Below are 18764 nucleotides of genomic sequence, written 5' to 3'. Positions count from 1 at the left end.
AGCTACAGGCTGAGCTGTCATTTGCGGGGGCCCACGACCTCTGGCATCAGGGCCCGTGTTCTGGGGTCTCAGAGGGGGCGGTGGAGAAGACTTACAGGTCAGAGTGGCCCAGGCTGAGAGCCCCCTCCTGCCCAGCCTGGGTTTCTTGTCCATGAGTAGAGGCGAGGACCACTGAACACAGGGACCACACCAGGTCTGGCACCTGGGTGTCCTGCCACAGCCTCTGCCCACAGTGCCCTCCGCTCCTCGCCCTCTGACGGACCTACAGCAGAACGTGTCCCCTTTGTGTTTGTAAGGGGCCCTGGCATCTGTGGGATCCTACAGTGGAGAAACGGAAGGCAGCCCTCCATGGCTGGAGGTTTCTGAGCTCTTATCCGGGAGGCCTGCCTGCGCCCTATCCTCCAGATCCTGGTGCTTCTCTGATGGATCAGCATCATTGGTTGGCATGTGCTCTGGCTTGGAGAGCGCCAGCTGTTGCCTGAAAAGTGGCTGCAAGGAACAGCCAGAGGCCTCAGATAAACATAAGGGAGTGGGGGTGGTACAGTGGTAGCCTGGGTGGCCACAGACCATGCACCTGCTGTGGGGGTGGTGGGGAGAAGTCATGGGAAACAAATTTGATCCCTACTTATGACGGACTTTTCCCGTTTTTGAGCACTTTAGCATCATGAGGTAGTGAGAAACCTGTCCTTGGAGGTATTCCAACAGATGCGGGTTGGTCACACGGGGGTATGGTGTTGCTGGGTGATTTCCACACTCCTGTGAGCCTAGATGGGGAGCGTATCTTCAGTATGTGCTTAACATCTGCCTTAGATGGGAGCACCTTCTCCTCCTACTCCCCACACGCACCCCAAAAGGTAAATGAAAAGGCATGTGATTTACATGTGGTAGATAGTAGTTGATTCTTCCCAATGCAGAGCCACTGTAAATCATTCTCCGCACACCTCCCTCGAGAGGAGGTGGTTAGAGCTCGGAGCCATAGTCACATCTTTGGCAAACATTGGCGCATAAAGTTCATGCTTGGTGCTTCTCAGGGAGGAAAACTTGAAGCTCAAATGTAAAGGAAAACCCATTCTGGCCCCTGGGTGGCTCAGCAGTTGAGCGCCTGCCTTCAGCTCAGGTCATGATCCCAGGATCCTGGGATCCAGTCCCTCAACGGGCTCCCCGCAGGGAGCCTGCTTCTCCCTCTGCCTGTGTCTCTGCCTCTCTCTGTGTGTCTCTCATGAATAAATAAACTCAAAGAAAACAAAAGAAAAGAAAAAGAAAGCCCATTCTGCCTGCATGGTGTCCAGGCCCAGAGTCCATGCAAGACCTTGGTCAACCTGCATGTCTGCAGATGTGCTATCCCAGAGCCAGTGCCTGATGCAGTGAAACCCTGCGGCTCGTGGTGTGGGCAGTGCCACTATCTCTGTAAAGCACAGTGTTTAGGAGGGATCTTAGTGCCTTGGAATACTTGTCCACTTACAAGGAAGTTACTCTTTTCTGGAAAGTAAAGAACTGCGCTGCTTCATCAGCACCAAACTGTGATTATTTTTCTTGGTGTTAATTTTAAAAGTGGGCCATTTGCAGTTCACTTCTCCCTCACGTGTAGGGGGAAGTGTTTCATGGAGCAATGGCGGGGAGGACAAGCCTGGACTGTAGTTTCCACCTTCTCCCTGCAGCCCAGGCCCCAGCTGTCCCTAAGAGCCAATGGTGTGACACAGGGTCCTCTCCCGAGACACCCTGAGACTGAGAGCTGCAAGCTCTGAATCAGAAATAGTAGCTTCTTACACGGTCACTCCTAAAATCATCCTGTTTCAAGAATATCATAGAAAGGCACAGTAATCAGCCCATGAACACCATACCGTGGACACCAACCAAGGTGTGGGAGGCAAAGACATTCAGCGTGAAGCCAGCCTGGCCAGAAGCCCCTGGTCTGCCCTGCGGTGTGACCCTGAGCAAGTCACCCTGCCTCTCTGGACTCGTTTCTTCCTCCATAAAATGAGGGGATTAGTAGTGACTCAATGATGAATTTTTACACCATCTGTGCTGTTTTTTGACTGTTCTTCACATGCAAACTGCTCTTAGGGCCATTTCTTGCCACAAAGCAGAGTTCGTCTGACTATTGGTTCTGGCAAACCGTCTCCTTTCCGGAGATCAGGGTGACTTTCCTGGCTCTCGTCATCAGAGTGTGAGGCTGTTTACCCAGAAAAGGACTACGGACCCCAGGGAGGTGTGGGCAGCCACGGCCAGAGCCGACGCGCCTGAGGCCTCTCCGCAAGCTGCCCCGGGGCTGGGGAATGGTGAGGAGGGACACACGGGTCCACAGCACCCATGCAACTTGGGATGGGAATTGTCAGCAGACGTGGACGGGAGGGCCACGCCGAGACCCAAGCGTATGAGCCCAGCAGACGCGACATTTCCGAGGGAGCTTGCAGAGTGGGCGTGAGCAGTGGGCTGGCGTGGACCGACCCTTCCCGCAGAGGCAGGCGGGTTAGGCAGTGGGGACTTGCGTGCTTCTCATGGCCTGGAGGGGGATAGTCTCACACTGCCACTCTCTGACGGCCAGGCCCAAGCCCTGACCTGGGGTCGGCTCATCTGCCCAGAGCCCGGCAGGCAGACAGATGCTCGGAGGGCATCTGTCAGTGAGCACGCACGGCCTAGACACAGAGGCGACGAGGAGCCGCGTGCCTGCCGAGAGCGCTGGTACTCCAGAGGCCAGGCTGACGGGGCAGCAGATGCTGCAGGGATGTGTGTATGTGGGGTGAGGGTGGGGGTGATGGCTTGAGTGGTCCCAGGCACGCTGATACTGCCCTTCATCCCAGAAAGTGCTTGTCCCCTCGGTGGTGCGTGGGGGACCCTCCGGCGCCTGGAGCCCCTCTGAGTGGACCCTGTGTCGGGGTCGGGGAGCACATAGCTAGAAGAGCATCTCCAGCTTGCACGATGGTCCCCTGCCCCGTCCCAAGAGGGCAGCAGGCTCCCTGGTGCCCCAAACCTGAGCCACACAGCCCAGCTAGCCTGTGAACCCTGGGCCCTGGCACTTAGTCCTTGCCCCTCAGGATGGAGGAGCCTTGGAGCCCTCCTTTCCCATCCAGGTCCCCTTTCCCGTTGCCTCCAGGGAGGCTTCTAGGTATTGTGACCCCAGCAGAAGTGTTCTAGACCTTACCTCGACGTCAGCCCACTCCCTGCGGAGGCTTTTGGGGTCATTGGCCTGTGTGCCCTGAGCTCCCCCTCTGCTGCAGGCAGCCCTGCAGTGCATCTGGCTCGCCTTGGAGGACGCAGGCCAGGCCTACAGGTCTTCCTGGTCCCTTCCACTTGGTGCTCCACCCTTGAAGGACGGCACACTGAGTGCTGAGTATGTCTTTGTTTCTTCTTTGCGGTCACAAACCATAGCTACCTGCGTCTGATTCTTGCTCTTACTGCTTTACAGCAGGTTGTCAATAAGCGTCTGACGGCTGAGAGGACTCTGCTGTGTGCACTCTCATCCTGCAGTTTGCCTGCACATCATGAGGTCGCAGGTCCCCCTTCTCTTCATCTGAGCAGGGTCTTCTCCTGGACCTGTCCTCGGGTCCCAGAGGGCTGTTCCTGGAACACAGGCTGCGGTGGGGCAGGCCTGCTGGCCGGGACCTCTGGAGCTCAGCTCCCTGCAGCCCATTATGTGCCCCACACCTCCCCTGTGCCATTAGCACCCTGGGCAACCACATGGCACTGTGCCCACTGCATGGAGGAGTCACCTCAGACTGCTGTAGGGAAGGGGCACTCTGTCCAGACACACCTGAGTGACACGGGGAAACATGGGGATGGCTAACGGCCTGCTAGAGGAGCTAGAGGGCCCCGTGGACATGGAGGTTGCCAGGGGAGGGTGGCCTCGGGCCAACGCAGGGACTTCCAGATGCTGAGAACTGGGGTCTGAGCACGGATCCCTATGAGGCTGCCCCTGGCTCAATCCCTAGCTCCTGGGAGGTGCTGGGCAGCTTGGTGGGGAAGGCCAGATTGAGGAAGAGAAGTTGGGAGGTGAGAGACGAGAGGCTGCCTGTGTGGACAGCTCTTGCCAAACGGCATGTGGCACGTGAGCATGGGATGCCACGACGACGGTGAGGGAGGATGGTGGCTCCCCCGATGCTGGCGGGAGGGAGCCAGCAGAACACAGCAGGGCTGGCCTGGGAGCCAGGGGGTGACGTCTGTGATGCAGGCCGTCCCTGTGGGGCTGGTGTCCAGGCTGACAGCTGTATCTGAAAACACCTGCTCTGAGGCCTGAGCCACATCCCCAAGGAGACCAGCTAAGCGTGCACCCCCAGGCCCTGGGGAGGCAGCCTTGTTTGGAAGCAGGATTCTTGCAGGTTGATCGGGTTAAGGTTGGGCTTGGTCCTAAATCCAACAGCTGTGTCCTCGTAAGAAGGTGTCATGAAGGTGGAGACAGGCAGTGAGGATGGAAAAGGAGATCTGCTGCTAACTCCAGAGTTGGAGGCCCCCTTGCAGAGGGCTCTTCCCCAGAGAGTGCACCCCGCCAGCACCCTGGTCTCAGACTAGAGAGAATACAGTGCTGTTGTCCTAAGCCACCCACATGCGCCCCTTGGTTTGGGCGGCAGCGGCAGGGAGCTAGCATAGAGTTCCCTTGGCAGCCCCCACGCCTTCCTGCCTGCTCCTTGCAGCCCAGCAGTTGGGTAGGTTAGCAGTGTGGGGTCCAAGCCCACAAGGTCCAACAAGGAGCCACACAGGTGGAAGCCTGGGGACAGGGCATGGGCTGTCAGAGCCTAGAGCAGGTCCTGTGAGCTGCCCCACCTGGTAGAGACCAAGCCGTCCATCTGCCAGTGTGTGTTTTTGTTCTCTTCATGGGGATCCACTCACATCTGCTAACGTTTCCTGCAGCCTGGCTGTGCGTCAGGCGCTGTGTCTGAGACATGCGTGCATATGCTATCTATGCCCTGAGATTGTCACACTGCATTTGGAAAACAACCCCAGAGGCTAGCTCCTCGCTGTTCGCACAGACTCACCTCAAACAGGCCGCAGATTAACGGCTGGCAGCCTGCAAATCTGAACCTGAGTGACCAGGAAGATGCAGCGGTGCTACCGTCAGCGGGAGGCGTCCAAGGGCACCAGACCTCACGAGGGCTAGAGCAGCTCACTGGAGGACAACACAAAATAACAGCCCTCCAGCAAGATACGTGGAGACGGCTCATATCCGAAAAATAGAAGAGCCTCAAATTCTACGATGCAAAAAACAATAGGATCACAAAGGAGCAAAGGACAAATCCACGATTGTGGTGGCAGGTTCTGAACACACCTCTCAGTAGCCAAGGGTTCAGCGGATTAAAAATCAGGGTATATGGAAAAATCTCAGTGACACAGGTAACAAGCTCAATCAAAGGGATAAATATAAAACCCTACAGCTGATGTTCAGAGAATAGACGTTCCTTCAAGTGTTCAGGGAATTAACTTTGTAAAGACGGACCGTGAACCAGCCACAGATCACTTGACAGCAGAACCAGCGAGCTCCTGTTGTACAGACTTCCAACCTCCGATCACAATCCAGTTACACTGGAAGTTGGTAACAGCAACAAAACAAAAACCTGCATGTAGGAGAAAAAGCTTATGAATGATGCAAAATAAACAAACAAATAAATAAACCACAATGGAAATTAGGACACATTCAATACTGAATAATGAAAATGCTAACAGCTACCATGTCCTGAGTGTCCACTGTGAGTTGGGCCTGTTATAAATGTTGTGACCTCTGTGTCCCCACTTCCCAGGTGAGAAAAACGAGGCATAGCCTGGCTGAAAAAATGGTGCAAGGCTCCAGGGCAGCTAGCTGGCAGAGCCGAGAGCCACAGCTGGCCTGGGGGTCATGTTCAGAACTGCCCACAGGAGCTACATGGCCTTCAGCTCCTGGGGAGGACGTGGCTCATAGGCCTCTCCTACATGCAGGCAGGCACCCAGGTGGTGGTGTCTGTCACATGCTGTCCTTCCGCCTCAGGGGCCTCATCCCACCACCCCCTGCAGCCTCTTAGTGGGAGTTCCATCCTGTATGCTGTGCCCCCACCTTGGGCCCTGCCTGGCCTTTCCTGCCTTTCCTCCCATGCTCACAGGCTACCTTGGACCAGCCCCTCTCCCTGCCCACCTCTCCCCACTACCTCCCCACCCGCCCCTCCACCCCTCCTTCTGGCCTTCCTCCTTGGCTCTCCTCTCAGGATGTCCCCCCTCCCATCCCTCCTCCTGGTCTTCCTCACAGCCTCCTCCCCTGCTTCCAGCTCCCCTCCCACCCCTACCCTTCCCTGGTGAAAGCACAGCCTACATCAAGGCCCAACTCAAAGGGCCCTTTCTGTGGGCCTTCCCACCTGCCTTGGGCGCTCTGGGAACTGGAACATACACTCAAAGCTGACCTTGCTGCCCCCGGGTCCCTGCTGCCTGGTGGTGCTTCCCCAGACCTCTCCACCCCTGTGATCTCAAGGACTCTCCATGCAGCTGGGAGTGAAACGTTCTTTAAAGTCTTGAGTTTTATCCTCAGAATTTACCAGTTTGCAGTCTGCTCCATGTTTATTTTATGGTGAAAACATCTCCATGGTCAAGCGCCTGGTGTAGACAATGCTCCAAATACTCCATTGTAGACAACCCAAGTGAACAGCAGGAACTCGCAGGACAGAGCCCCAGATCCCCTGCCTCTGCCTGCAATGGGCTTCCTCTGCAGCCCTCTCTGGACCCAGACCTTGCACAGACCCACTCTTGCTGTCCCCTCTGCCCAGGGCACCAGCCCCGTGAGATGGGGATCTGCTGGTGTGCCCACCATCTGTGCCATGACGCTCTATGGCCCCAGTTTCCAGGCCCCTGGACGCTCAGCCTTCTGGTCTGACAGCCCTGCACCTGTCAACATGTCTTCAGCTTTCTCTTTTAAAGCACTCCGGACCACTGACAGCGGGTTGGGGTGAGTGACAAATGTCATGCACATGCCCAGCTTATGCCCTGACAAGTCATGTTGTTCAACTGCCCCGTATTTTGGTTTCCCCCACTTCCTGGGGACTTGGAGGGCACCTGCCACATTGTGCCGGAAGCTCAGTCCCTTGGGGCAGGACACCCTCCACAGGCTGAGTGGAGCCTCTTGAAGCCAGTTACCCACTTCCTTGCTCCGGCTGTCGAGCCTGGAGGGGTGTTGAAGACTCCTACTGACCTGCAAATGAGCATGGCCCCCACTCCTGATGTTTCCACTTTAGGTTTCTCAGCTTCTAAGTAGCTGGTTAAAATGCCAAGTAAATGGGGATCTGATCTGTAAGCCCACTTTTAATTCCCTGCGGGTGGATGGGCTCCATTTCAAACATCCCTCCTGCTGTGGTGAGGATGAATAATCACCTCCTAACCACACACTGGATGAATGTGGGGGCTCCTGCACAGGTTCTGCTGCCGCATGGGTTATCACAGCTTCTCCGCGATGCCCCAGGGCAGCAGCCACGTGGAGACCACGAGTTGGCGTCAGCTTGGTCAGCAAGACATAGGTCCCTACTGAGAAATGCTGAGGCGAGAGGCAGCTTCAGACGTTCTAGCCGAGCCCCTGCTCATGAGACGGGGAAACCAAGGGGGGGAATCTTGTGTCTTGGCCTGTGTCCCTCGGTCTGATGGACAAGGTCCCAGGAGAAAGGCAGGCCAGCCTGAGGGCTGAGGAACCACTCGGTTTGCCTGGGGCGGGTTTTCTGGCTCCTGGGCAAACCCAGATGGAGGCAAACCCAGATAACCCCTCCGTTATCTCTCCTCCCTGTCTATAAGGTCCCCCTGAAGCAGGCAGACCTAGCTGAGGCCCAGTCTGTCACCTGGGACCCCCAGGCCTGTCCTGGCCGCAGGGCAGTGGAGGCCTGAGGTGGCCGGGGCTTTGCCTTGCTGGGTGCTCGCCCCCAGGTCTCTAGCTCAGCCCGTCTCCGCCTGATTCACTCTCTTGTACAGAAGACAATTTAAAAGCTTTCTGGGAGCTGCTTAACTTCAATCTCCATAAACATTCTTTTTGATAAAGGCCAAGGTCCACAAGGTGAGTATTTTGTGAGACTCTGTTTAGCAACGCTCTGTTACTCTGCAGTTGAGGGAGACTCAGACAGCTCTGTCCCTGTGTAATCCTCAGCAAATCCTCACACCTTGTTACAAAAATTATCATTATTATTTTTAAATTTTTAATTCCAGTGTACCTACTATACAGTGTTATGCTGGTTTCATGTGTACAACATAGTGATTCGACACTTCCATGAATCAAGCCCACACCTTTCTGAGCCTCGACTTCCCCGTGTGTGAAGTGGGAGATGTTCACGTCTGCTTCGTTGAGTTGCTCTGTGAAGTAAAGGAGACACACCTGACACATAGTAGGCACTCAGCTAAAGGTAACTGCTCTTATCTCTGACCCCTGATGGCTCCGAGGCCAGGCTACACCTTCCTTCAAGGTTTGGGGAAGTTAGCCAGGGTTCGGTGAAGACATAGGGACGCCCTAATGATGGAAATTGAAGATTTCTTGCTCCTGGCCGCTGCCAGTCCAAAACTCAGCTCTGCTGTTAGGTGTTTGTCAGTTTCTTTTTCAAGATTGCTTTGGCTATTTGGGGAGAAAAAGGAACCCCAGTGAGCCATTGGCAGGAGTGCAAGCTGGTGCAGCCACTGTGGAAAATTGTGTGGAGGGTCCTCAGAAAGTAAAACATAGAACCACCCTACGATCAGAAATTGCAGTGTTAGGTATTTACCCAAAGGATACAAAAATGCAGACTGGAAGGGGCAAGTGCACCCCTATGTTTATAGCCAAATTATGAATCAGCTCAGTGTCCATGGATTGATGAACGGATAAAGAAAATGTGATGTATACACAATGGACTATCATTTAGCCATCAGAAGGAATGAAATCTTGCTATTTGCAACAACGTGGATGGCACTAGAGGGTGTTATGCTGAGCAAAGCAAGTCAGAGGAAGACAAATACATATGATTTAACTCATATGTGGAATTGAAGAAACAAGACAATAAAAGGAAGAGAAAGAGGCAAACCAAGAATCAGATTCTTAATTACAGAGAACACACTGAGGGTCACCGGAAGGGATGTAGAGGAGATGGAGAACAGGAGATGGCGATGGAGGAGGGCACCTATCCTGATGAGCACCCAGTATTGTATGTGAGTGGGGTCACTATGTTGTGCACCTGAAACTAATATTACACTGTATGTTCACTAATCAGAATTTAAGTAAAACTTTAGGGGTTCTTGGATGGGTCGGTCAGTGACATGTCTGCTTTCGGCTCAGGTCATGATCTCAAGGTTCTGAGATGGAGCTCTTGTGGGGCTCCCTGCTCAGCGGGCAGTCTGATTGAGATTCTCTCTCTCTTTTTCTCTCAAATAAATAAATTAAAAAAAAAAACACATATCAATCTCCCTGTGGCAGCTTTTCCCAGAGTCTCTTTGCTCCTTACTATCAGTAGAGACTTGCAGCTCTGGAGGGCGCTGGTGTGCTCTGAGCTCAGAGCTTCCCCCACCTAGCAGGGGAGAAGAGAGAGAGGGTGGGGAGGAGGACTGGTAGGAAGGGCACTGGCTTGAGCATCAGGAGACCCTGGACCTCTGTGCTGTATGACCTGGGCAGGGCCCTTCCCGCTCTGGGCCTCTCTGGCTCCCCACTTGTGAGAGAAGCAGGTTGGAGCTACAGGGGTCTGCAGGGCTGTTTGGGCCTTCTTCCTGGGAGTCTCGGTTCCTGCACCTGACAGTGCTGGGTGTACAGCGAACCCCGGGTGACAACTCCCACATTAGGAGAGAGAGCCTGGCACACACCCCTGAAGGTCCTCTTTTGTCCACTTTCCCCAAACATGACCACAGTTCCAACACTGTCTCAGGTGTTATCTGCATTTTACCCAGTGGTTCCCTGCAGGCAGGTTGAACAGGCCAGGAGCCCACATGCTGCCTTGCTCTACTCGTGCGGCTTCCTAAATGTCGGCATGTTTGGTGTGATGTCAGGATGGGGACTCCAATAAGAAGTGTCTGGAGGGCTTCAGAGTCTTTGTATTGTGGTAGGATATAAGTAATATTTATTAGGTAAACCATTTGTGAGGACATGAATCAGGGAGGGTAAGGACGATCACAGTGCTGTGTGAGCATCGCCCTGTTATACCCAAAGCTCTGTGCTGTTAAACATATCTTTCCCTTCCCACCCCCCAACCCCCTGGAACCTTTGTCTCTGTGAAGTTGACTATTCTAGGAGCCTCCTGTAACTGAAATCATACAACATTTGCAGTATTTGTCCTGTGTCTGGCTTATTTCACTTAGCACAATTTTTTAAGGCCCATCCATGTCATAGAATATATCAAAATTTCCTTCCTTCCTATGACTGAATAATATCCCATCGTGTGTGTGTATGCTGTGCTTAGTTTATCCACTGACCTGTTGATGGACCACTGAGCTGTTTCTACCTGTGGGAGCTGTGACTAATGCTACTGGGAACGTTGGCGTACCAGTCAGTGTCTGTTCAGGTCTCAGAGATCATAAAACGGCCGGTGGGGGCCTGTCTCCTCCTTTGTAAAATGAGAAGCTGAGTGACTTCCAGCTCTGAGTCTGTGAAATGAACTGGCTCCCTAAATGCTAAGGGGTTGTGAGGTCAGAGGTCACACATGCATGTTACCTGCCCTCCAGAAGGGCAGGCTTGTCATGGGCGGGCTGCCTCAGGGCCCAGGGTACTGTGGGCTGCTGCCCTCTGGATGAGGCATGGCTGGGGCTGCCCCTACCTGCACAGCTGCAGCCCTGTCCCCTGGGGAAGAAGAGCTTGTATGTATAGAGCCTGGAAGCCTGGTCTGACTCACCAGAGCAGCTGCTGATTCCCTGAGGACCCCCAGGGTCCAGGGCAGGGGGCTCCCAGCCAGGTGCTGACCTGGAAGGGATGTCTTGGTGGAGAGGCATGGGGCATGTGCTCTCACCCCTGGTGGCAGGACCTTCAGACCTCAGCTGATCCCCATGATGCCTAGGATCCCAGGGACAGGGAGGCCTGACCGCAGTGCTGAGTGGATCCTGGGGGGTCTAGTGACTAAATCATTCTGTGCTGGAAGGTGAAGACTGGCAGCCCAAGGACTACATGTGGCCCACGGGCAGGTTTGGTTCAGCTGGTGCAATGTGAGCATTAAAAAAACTTAGTTGCTGGGGGGCCTGGGTGGCTCAGTCAGTTAAGTGCTGGACTCCTGACTTCGGCTCAGGTCAAGTAGCCTTAAATCCCTTTTCAAGCCTTCAAGAAACACTTCATGAGCTCCAGACAGTGAAAGTTCAGATTCAAGAACTTACCAGCTGCTGGGTGTACCATGGTGAAAGCGGGGTACAGGAGCCAGACCTCTTCATCTGTGTTCTAGTTCCACTATTCATTAGCTGTGTGACCTTGAGCCAGCACTACCACTCTGTACCTCAGTTTCCTTAGCCATGTGATGGTAATGACAACACTTTCCATTGTTTTGAGGCTTTAATGAGTTCATGTGCACACAGCGCATAGGCAGGTGCCAGCGTCATGGAAAATGAGAAGGGGCATCAGAGCAAGTGATGACGTCATGCGTAAGAGGGGGCCTTCAAAGGGCCTGAAGCCCAGCCCTGCTGCTTGTTAGCTGTGTGGTCTCGGACAGGCCACGTAACCCAGCCCAGCTGATGATGCTTTTAGTGCCTGAAGGCGCCTCGCAGATCGGAGACCCCACCAATGGGCAGCTGTTACTATGAAGGCCTGCGGAAGGCTCTTGGCTCCTGCCCACGGCGCTCCCCCATGCTACGGCCCACTCCTTGCAGAGCTGGAGAGTGGACACTGATCTGGGAGGCTGGAACATTTAGCCGAAAAGAACAAAGAGGCCCTGCTGGGCACAATGGCACCATTGTGAGTGCACGGGGCTCACAGTTTCCCTTCTGTCCTCAACCTGCACAGATGCCCTGCAGGGCACGGGTGGGAAGGCGTGGGAGCCCCCCGAGTTCCTCCAGCTGTCCCTGCGAAGGTCAAAGAGGAGGCCCAGCCCCACAGGACCCTCGCCTGTGTGTCCTTATTTCATAGATGAAGACTCTGGGTCCAAGTGGGAGAGACCCTTGCCTGGCATCACAGAGCACAGGGCAGGGGCAGTGGGCAGTAGCAGAAGCCCTGCTGCTCCAGGCCTTACCTCCCTGGGGGCTTTTAGAGACTTAGACTTTAGACATTTGACCTTTGGTCCAAATGAAGTTGTAGGTTCTGTCACCAAACACACTGACGAGATGGAAAAAAGTGAACATTCATCTTGCAACTTATTTAGAAGACATCTAAACTCTTATCCTGTTTTGGCATTTTCCCCTTCTTTTTAAAATGGAGCTTATGGAGATATAATTTACACACTTTAAAATTCACTTTTTCTTCCTCAGAGGGAGAACCCCAAGCAGACCCCAGGCCCAGCGCAGAGCCCGACTTGTAGCCCACGACCCCGATATCATGACCTGAGCAGAGATCAAGAGTCGGACGCTCAACCGACAGGCCACCAAGGTGCCCCTGTAAGATTCATTTTTTAAAACTCTGCGGTTCAGTGGGTTTTCCCATATGGATGTAGAATTATCACCGTGTAATTTAGAACATCTTCCCCCTCCCGCAGCCATTACCCTGTCTCCTGTTGGACATTCCGTATGAATGGAATCGTGCAACAGGTGGTCTTTCCTGATTGGCTCGTGTCACTGAGCATAATGTTCCCAGGGAACATCTACATCGTAGCCTGTGCCTTCCTTCCCATAAGGGCTGAAGCCTATTTCACCCCCAAGTGGACCACATATTATTCACACAGCAGATGCTTACATGCGGGTCGCTCCCACACAGTGGCTGTTATGAAGGGCACTGCTGTGAACACTGGGACGAGTTTTCGAATCTCTTGGGTCCGCATTGGGAGTTGTACCTCCGGGCCGGTGCTAACTCTGTGCGTGCCCTTCTGAGGACCTGGCAGGCCTTCTCCAGCTCTGCCAAGTGCAGGAGGGTCCTGGCTCCTCTCCATCCTCACCAATGCTCATTGCCACCTATCTGCTTCACAACAGCCATCAGGGACCTTGACAACAGTGTGGCCTCCTCTTGATAGCCAGGCTGCCTCATCCCCACCCCCATGATGCCCAGGGATGCCTGGAATCTATAGTCTCATCTCCTTGATATGAATGAGATCATCGGTGGAGAGTACGTGGCATGATGCTTCTCACTCAATGGGCACCCACCGAGGGTGGGAAACCAGGTCCTCATCCTGCCAGACTCACAGCCTAGCGAGGAAGCCCAGTGCCCTGCGTACCAAGCAGCATGCAGCACACATATCCAGTCGTGCAGGCTTCTTGAGGTCCGGTAGGCAGTTTGCAAACCACAAGGCTGTATGGGTACCCAGTGGGCATTTGAACCTAGGTGGTCTCAGGCCAATGCCCATGTGCTTACTTTCTGCACCCTTGACTCAGAAGGGAGCGTAGTTGACTAGGGGTGTATAAGAACAGCATGTTCACCATCTGGGAAGCAGCAAAGCCTTCCTGGGGTGGGGGCCTCCTGACCGGGGTCTTCCAGGATGGAGCTGAGAAGGGAGAGTGGGGAGTGAGACTCCAGGCCAAGAAGAAGGGCACTTGGCATCCTGGAGGCCTGCAAATGTGCAGCTCTGCTCTTCCCAGCTCAGTGTGGCCAAACAGCAGGCATGGAGTGGGGGCGGGGTGTCAGCCATCAAGGCCAACAGGTGAAGACCCACTAAGATGAGGCAGATCTAGTTACGAGGTTCAGACTCAGGACTTCATCCCAAGGCAGTGGACAACCTGCCTGGAGAGTTTTAGGTGACATATCTGAAAGATAGAGCTGGCTTCAGAGGTTGCCCCCAAATCAGAGAGGAGTGTGGTTTAGCTGCGGCTGGTACCCAGAGGGGAGGGGGAAGGAGACCAGACTGATTCTCAGCTCAGCCTGTCTCCATGGTGACACTGGAAGACGGTGCATTTCCTTTGTTGTTGGTGGTCTGGTCTTTTCTTTTCTTTTCTTTCTTTCTTTCTTTTTTTTTTTTTTTAGATTTTATTTATTTAAGAGAGAAAGAGAGCACAAGTACGGGGAGCAGCAAAGAGAGAGAGGGAGAAGCAGACTCCCTCCTTTAGGATGCATTTAGTGGAAAGCCTGATGCTGGACTCAATCCCAGGATGCCAGGACCAGGGGCCTGAGCCAAAGGCAGATGCTTAACCCAAAGAGTCACCCAGGTGCCCTGGTGTGGTTCCCTTGAATGAAATCTCCTTATTGAAATTTTAAGTGTTTTAGACTAGCCTGGACCCTGGCTTCACTACGCCCCCCTCCCCCCCCCCCAACTCGGAACAAAGAAGGTGAACTGAAGGGGCTGCAGGAGATGCTGGAGTCAGGTAGGGTGGGACAGAAGGGCCCAGTCCTGCTGCTGACCTTGCAATCTTGGCCACCCATTCTCTATCCCTCCATCCTCACCCACAGGCTTCCCAGGACCAGCACCTAATGGAAGTCAGGTCATGCCTCTTGGGAAGAAGAGCTTTTCTTCTTATACTCAGTGAGATTCTATGGAGATCAGCACTTTTGTCCAGGGCCGGGGTGGTCACTAGTTCATGAGTTCCTTAGGGACCTTCTGAAGCCCTCTCTCACTCTCCCTACCCTCATATTTTGCAGCTGAAGAAATAGAAGCCCACATTAAGGAAATGATTTGCATGAAGGCTGAAAATTGCAGAAGTGCCTCAAAAAATTAAACTTAGAATTGCTATATGACCCAGCTATTCCATTTCTGGATGTATATATACCCAAAGGAGTGGAACGCAGGCATTTGAACAGATATTTTTCACCAACATTGAGAGAGAAGGTGAAGTCACATACATGTCCACTGACAGATGTATAGATCAACACAAGGTGACACATATGCACGTGCGAGTATTCTCAGGCTTAAAAGGAAGGACGTTCTGACATCTGTTACAACATGGACGAGCCTCAGGGCATGATGCTCAGTGAAATAGGCCAGTCACATAGAGACAAATACTTACCATTCCACTCATATCAGGTACCTGAGAAGCCAAATACTGAGTCCCAGGGGGCGGGGAAGTTGTATGGGAAAGGAGGGTCAGGTGGGGCAATGAGAGAGTTCTGGAGACAGACAGTGGTCATGGTTGCACAACAGTATGGATGCGCCAAATGCCACTGATCTGTAATTCTTCAAAACAGTTAAAACACGAATTTTATGTTATGTATTATTCTACTACAACGTTGAAACACCCCCCCCCCAACACACACACACAAACATGATTCCAAAGGAACAAGGATCAAGGTATCTTTGGTCTCAGAACAGTTCTTTCTAAATCACAGGATCTCTTGAGCTGCATCATTTTGGTCCTGGTACCCAAGGAATGAGTCTGGTTTAAATGGCTTAATGTCAAGGGTCCTACAAGCTGCAGGATAATCAGCTTTCCTTCTTTGCCTGGCCTGCTAGAAGAACCAGCACTGCAGTCCTCTTATGCATGAGAAGAATCCAGACTTCTGGGCTCCCATTTCTGTCAGCCAAATTGTAAAGCAACGTGTGAACTTGTTAACTGCGTGACGGCCCTCCCTTTCTTTTACTTTCTTTTTTCTTTTTCAAGTATTTTTAAAAAGTAACCTTTTTATGATTATGCACGTATACAGATGCATTTTAGGAAGCTAGAGAATCAAAGCAAACAAATATTCAAAAAGTGCAACTTGGGATTCCTATTTTCCAAGTGTCACCATACCTGACTACATGAAAAAAAAATAAAAAAAAGAAAGAAAGAAAAAAAAAAGTAAAAAAGGAAGAAAAAAATATCTGACTACATCGCCTTGGTTCTCCTAAGAGGAGAGATCCCATTTTGCCTGCAATCTGCTTCTTCCAATCAGCCACCTCCACTCTGCTATTACAGGGAATGTTCATCTCATCTGATATTGAAACTATATTCACATTTCCCATGTTGATCCCCAAATCTGTTTGATAGCTGGTTTATCCAGAACAGCATCCAATCCAGGATCACCTATCACATCTGCTGGCTCGGCCCTTGGGCCTCTTCATCCAGAAGTCATTTCTAGGAACATAACACTCATCAAAGACCCTGAGCCAGTCCTCCCTGTAGAATGCCCCCATTCTGATTCTGTGTTATGGCTTCTGCGTAGTGTCATTCATCTGTTCCTCACCCTTCTTCCCTTCCCGTGAACTGGAATTAATATCTAATGGCTGGCAGATACACATAAAACATTTTTTGCTAGGATAATTACCACTGATCCCATGTTCTTGATATTACATCACCACTAAAGACACACTCTCTTGTTGAGGTTTAGTAAAACCACTAGCAAAACTCAGGTCAATTTCTCAGGGTGGTGACAGCCCGATCTCTCCATTCCTCTATTCAACTAGCTCCTCCTGCAACTAGGGAGTAATATGTGTCCTGTTACTTTGACCCCGTGTGAATGTCCAGTTCTCCACCAATGATGAATGCAATGGTTTAACTACAATTTGATAATCCTTATTTCTAAGAGTCTGCAAAATTATGCTTTTTCTGATCCTACGTGTTTACGGTTTTGTTTGTTTTGTTTTGTTTTTTTTTCCTATGAAGCAGCACACTTCCTCATCACCTGGAACCAGGTGGTAATGACAACTACAGTTCCTACCGGAAAAGCAAAATAAGTCTTTGATTTTTCGGTGCTAGTGGGGAGAGGATTGAAATAGTGTCCCTTCCCATCTTTTAGATCTGTGGGCGACCAAACACCGTCTGGTATTTTCAATTAATTTCTGAGACTGCTTAGTTTTTCCATGACCTTCTATTGTGTGAACAATATGGCATGGTTTAGTTGCAAAATCCCATAAAACCTCAGAAAAATTCCAGAAACCTCAAGCGCACACAGGCGCCAGAGGCCAGCTAGCTCTCCTTACTGTGCCTCGGGCTCTGAGCTTTGCTGCAGGGTATGCTCCACGCAGGTGTCCGGAACCTTCCCTGCTCCCTGCATCAGGGCGAACACCTGCTCCGTGGTTCCCTGAGATGGCCTGGAGCAGGTGTCCGGCACTTCCTGGGTCCCCCTGCACCGGGGGCGCGCGTCCCGCCGGGGTCCTCTGGATGGCCTGGGGCAGGTGTCCGCCCCGCCGCGCCCCACGCCCGCTCCCATCTCCAGGCCGCAGCGGGGTCGCCCGTGCGGCCGCGGTACCTCTGACCACTAGGGGGCCGTCCCACGTTTTATCAATCAGAGTTTGTGTGCGCAGAATCAGAAATGAACCGCAGTGTTGCGAGTAGTGCAAAACTTTACCCCCCAAGATATGAGAAATAGAATTAATGAGGACCCCGAATCTTGGAGCGGGCTGGAACAATCTTACTCCCTTGAAAGGCTCCAGGAAGGCAGCAGCCTCCGCCCGCCCGGCTAGCTCAGTCGGTAGAGCATGGGACTCTTAATCCCAGGGTCGTGGGTTCGAGCCCCACGTTGGGCGGTTGCCGTTTTGATTTTCCGAGTTGCCCCCGGGTCCCCCCAGCCTGTTCTCACCCACAGTGCTCCGTGCGACCTGGGCTGCCTTGTCATCAAACAGTGCAGTAGGTAAAAAAAAAACAACAACCGGGTTAAAACATCTGAAACGTGGGTTTTTGAAAATATCTAATCTATAATTATCTAATTAGTATTTAATTGAATGCTGTGCGGTATTGCCCGGTTTGGGGACCCGCTGTGACTGGCGAGGTCTATTATGCAGATTGATGTCCTGTCCTTCACTGGCTTCCTGCCTGTGGGAAGGGCCAGTGGGTGGGGGGCGCTGTGCAGGGTCCCCAGGGCCGCTCAGGGGTCAGCTGATGGGGTACCTGCTGTGAACAGACCCTCAGGACTGCTTTAATCTTTCCTTCCCAAGTTAGTGATTCAAACTGTAGGGTTAGAATTTTCCACCTGACATTTGGGAGTCTCAAAAGACCTCTTCCCCCGCACAAGTTTTCCTGAAAGAACAAGTTCTTAGGGGTAAAACTTTGTTTTTATGGTGACAGCTGCAAATGTTTTCCTTATCAAGTAGATACTTTCCATCATATGTAGCAACTTCCAAATATTCTCCGCAACTACTGGATGCTGTTATCACCAATTCAAGATACAAGTTCAGGCTTTGGAAGAAACACACGGAAGATTTCAGCATCAGAAATGATAATCCCTAAATACTTCTATCATTACAGTAGTTTAAGAATCTCTAGTGATGCGAGTGGCATAGAATTTTTCAGAAGGCAAAAACTCTGTCAGAGAAGAGGCAAATTAGCAAATTGACAAGAAGTTAATGAAGATATCGCCCATCTATTGATTTATTGATTTTTAATTCCACCATAGTTAACATACAGTGTTATATTATATCAGGCATACAACACAGTTATTCAATAATTCTGTACATTACCCAGTGCTTATCACCATAAGTACACTCTTTTGCCCAGAAATATTCATCATGCATCCATTTTATTTTATTTTATTTTATTTTTTCATGCATCCATTTTAAGTTGAACATTGGTATTATGGGTTGAACTGTGCTCCTGTAAAATGCATGTGTTGAAGCCCTAACCCCTGGTACCCCAGAAGGTAGCCTTATTTGGAAATAGTGTTTTGGTAATTAGTAAAAATGAGGTCATTCGGGGGTAGCATGAGCTCTTAACCCAGTTCCACTGGTGTCTTTATAAAAAGAGGGAATTTGGACACAGACACACACCTAGAAATGCACATTTGGACACCAAGGAGAAGACTGTGAGGATGCAAGGAGAGGGCAGAGTGCTTTCACAAGCAGGGAACGCCAACCATTACCACTAGAGCTAGAGGGAGAGTCAGAGCAAGCTCTCCTCCCAGCTCAGGAGGAAGCAGCCCTGCC

General features: G+C 52.0%; 1 long non-coding RNA gene and 1 other non-coding gene across 4 annotated transcripts; both read left to right on the top strand.

Moving 5' to 3' along the window:
• The first annotated feature begins 12638 nt into the window (after positions 1-12638).
• Positions 12639-16382, top strand: LOC144299224 (uncharacterized). Of its 3 annotated transcripts, none has more exons than XR_013365958.1 (3): positions 12639-13108; positions 14573-14954; positions 15257-16382. It is a non-coding gene; the product is annotated as an uncharacterized LOC144299224 (long non-coding RNA). The 3 variants fall into 3 exon arrangements; XR_013365959.1 differs by having other exon boundaries at positions 12639-13262; XR_013365960.1 differs by having other exon boundaries at positions 12639-13267.
• A 917-nt stretch (positions 16383-17299) lies between these two features.
• TRNAK-CUU (transfer RNA lysine (anticodon CUU)) lies at positions 17300-17372 on the top strand. The gene has a single exon. It is a non-coding gene; the product is annotated as a tRNA-Lys (tRNA).
• Positions 17373-18764: the final 1392 nt, after the last annotated feature.

This window comes from Canis aureus, chromosome 2 (assembly GCF_053574225.1).
Source record: "Canis aureus isolate CA01 chromosome 2, VMU_Caureus_v.1.0, whole genome shotgun sequence".
Taxonomy (NCBI): domain Eukaryota; kingdom Metazoa; phylum Chordata; class Mammalia; order Carnivora; family Canidae; genus Canis; species Canis aureus.
Note: the sequence above shows the minus strand (reverse complement) of the source record. Positions and strands in the feature narration are given on the sequence as shown.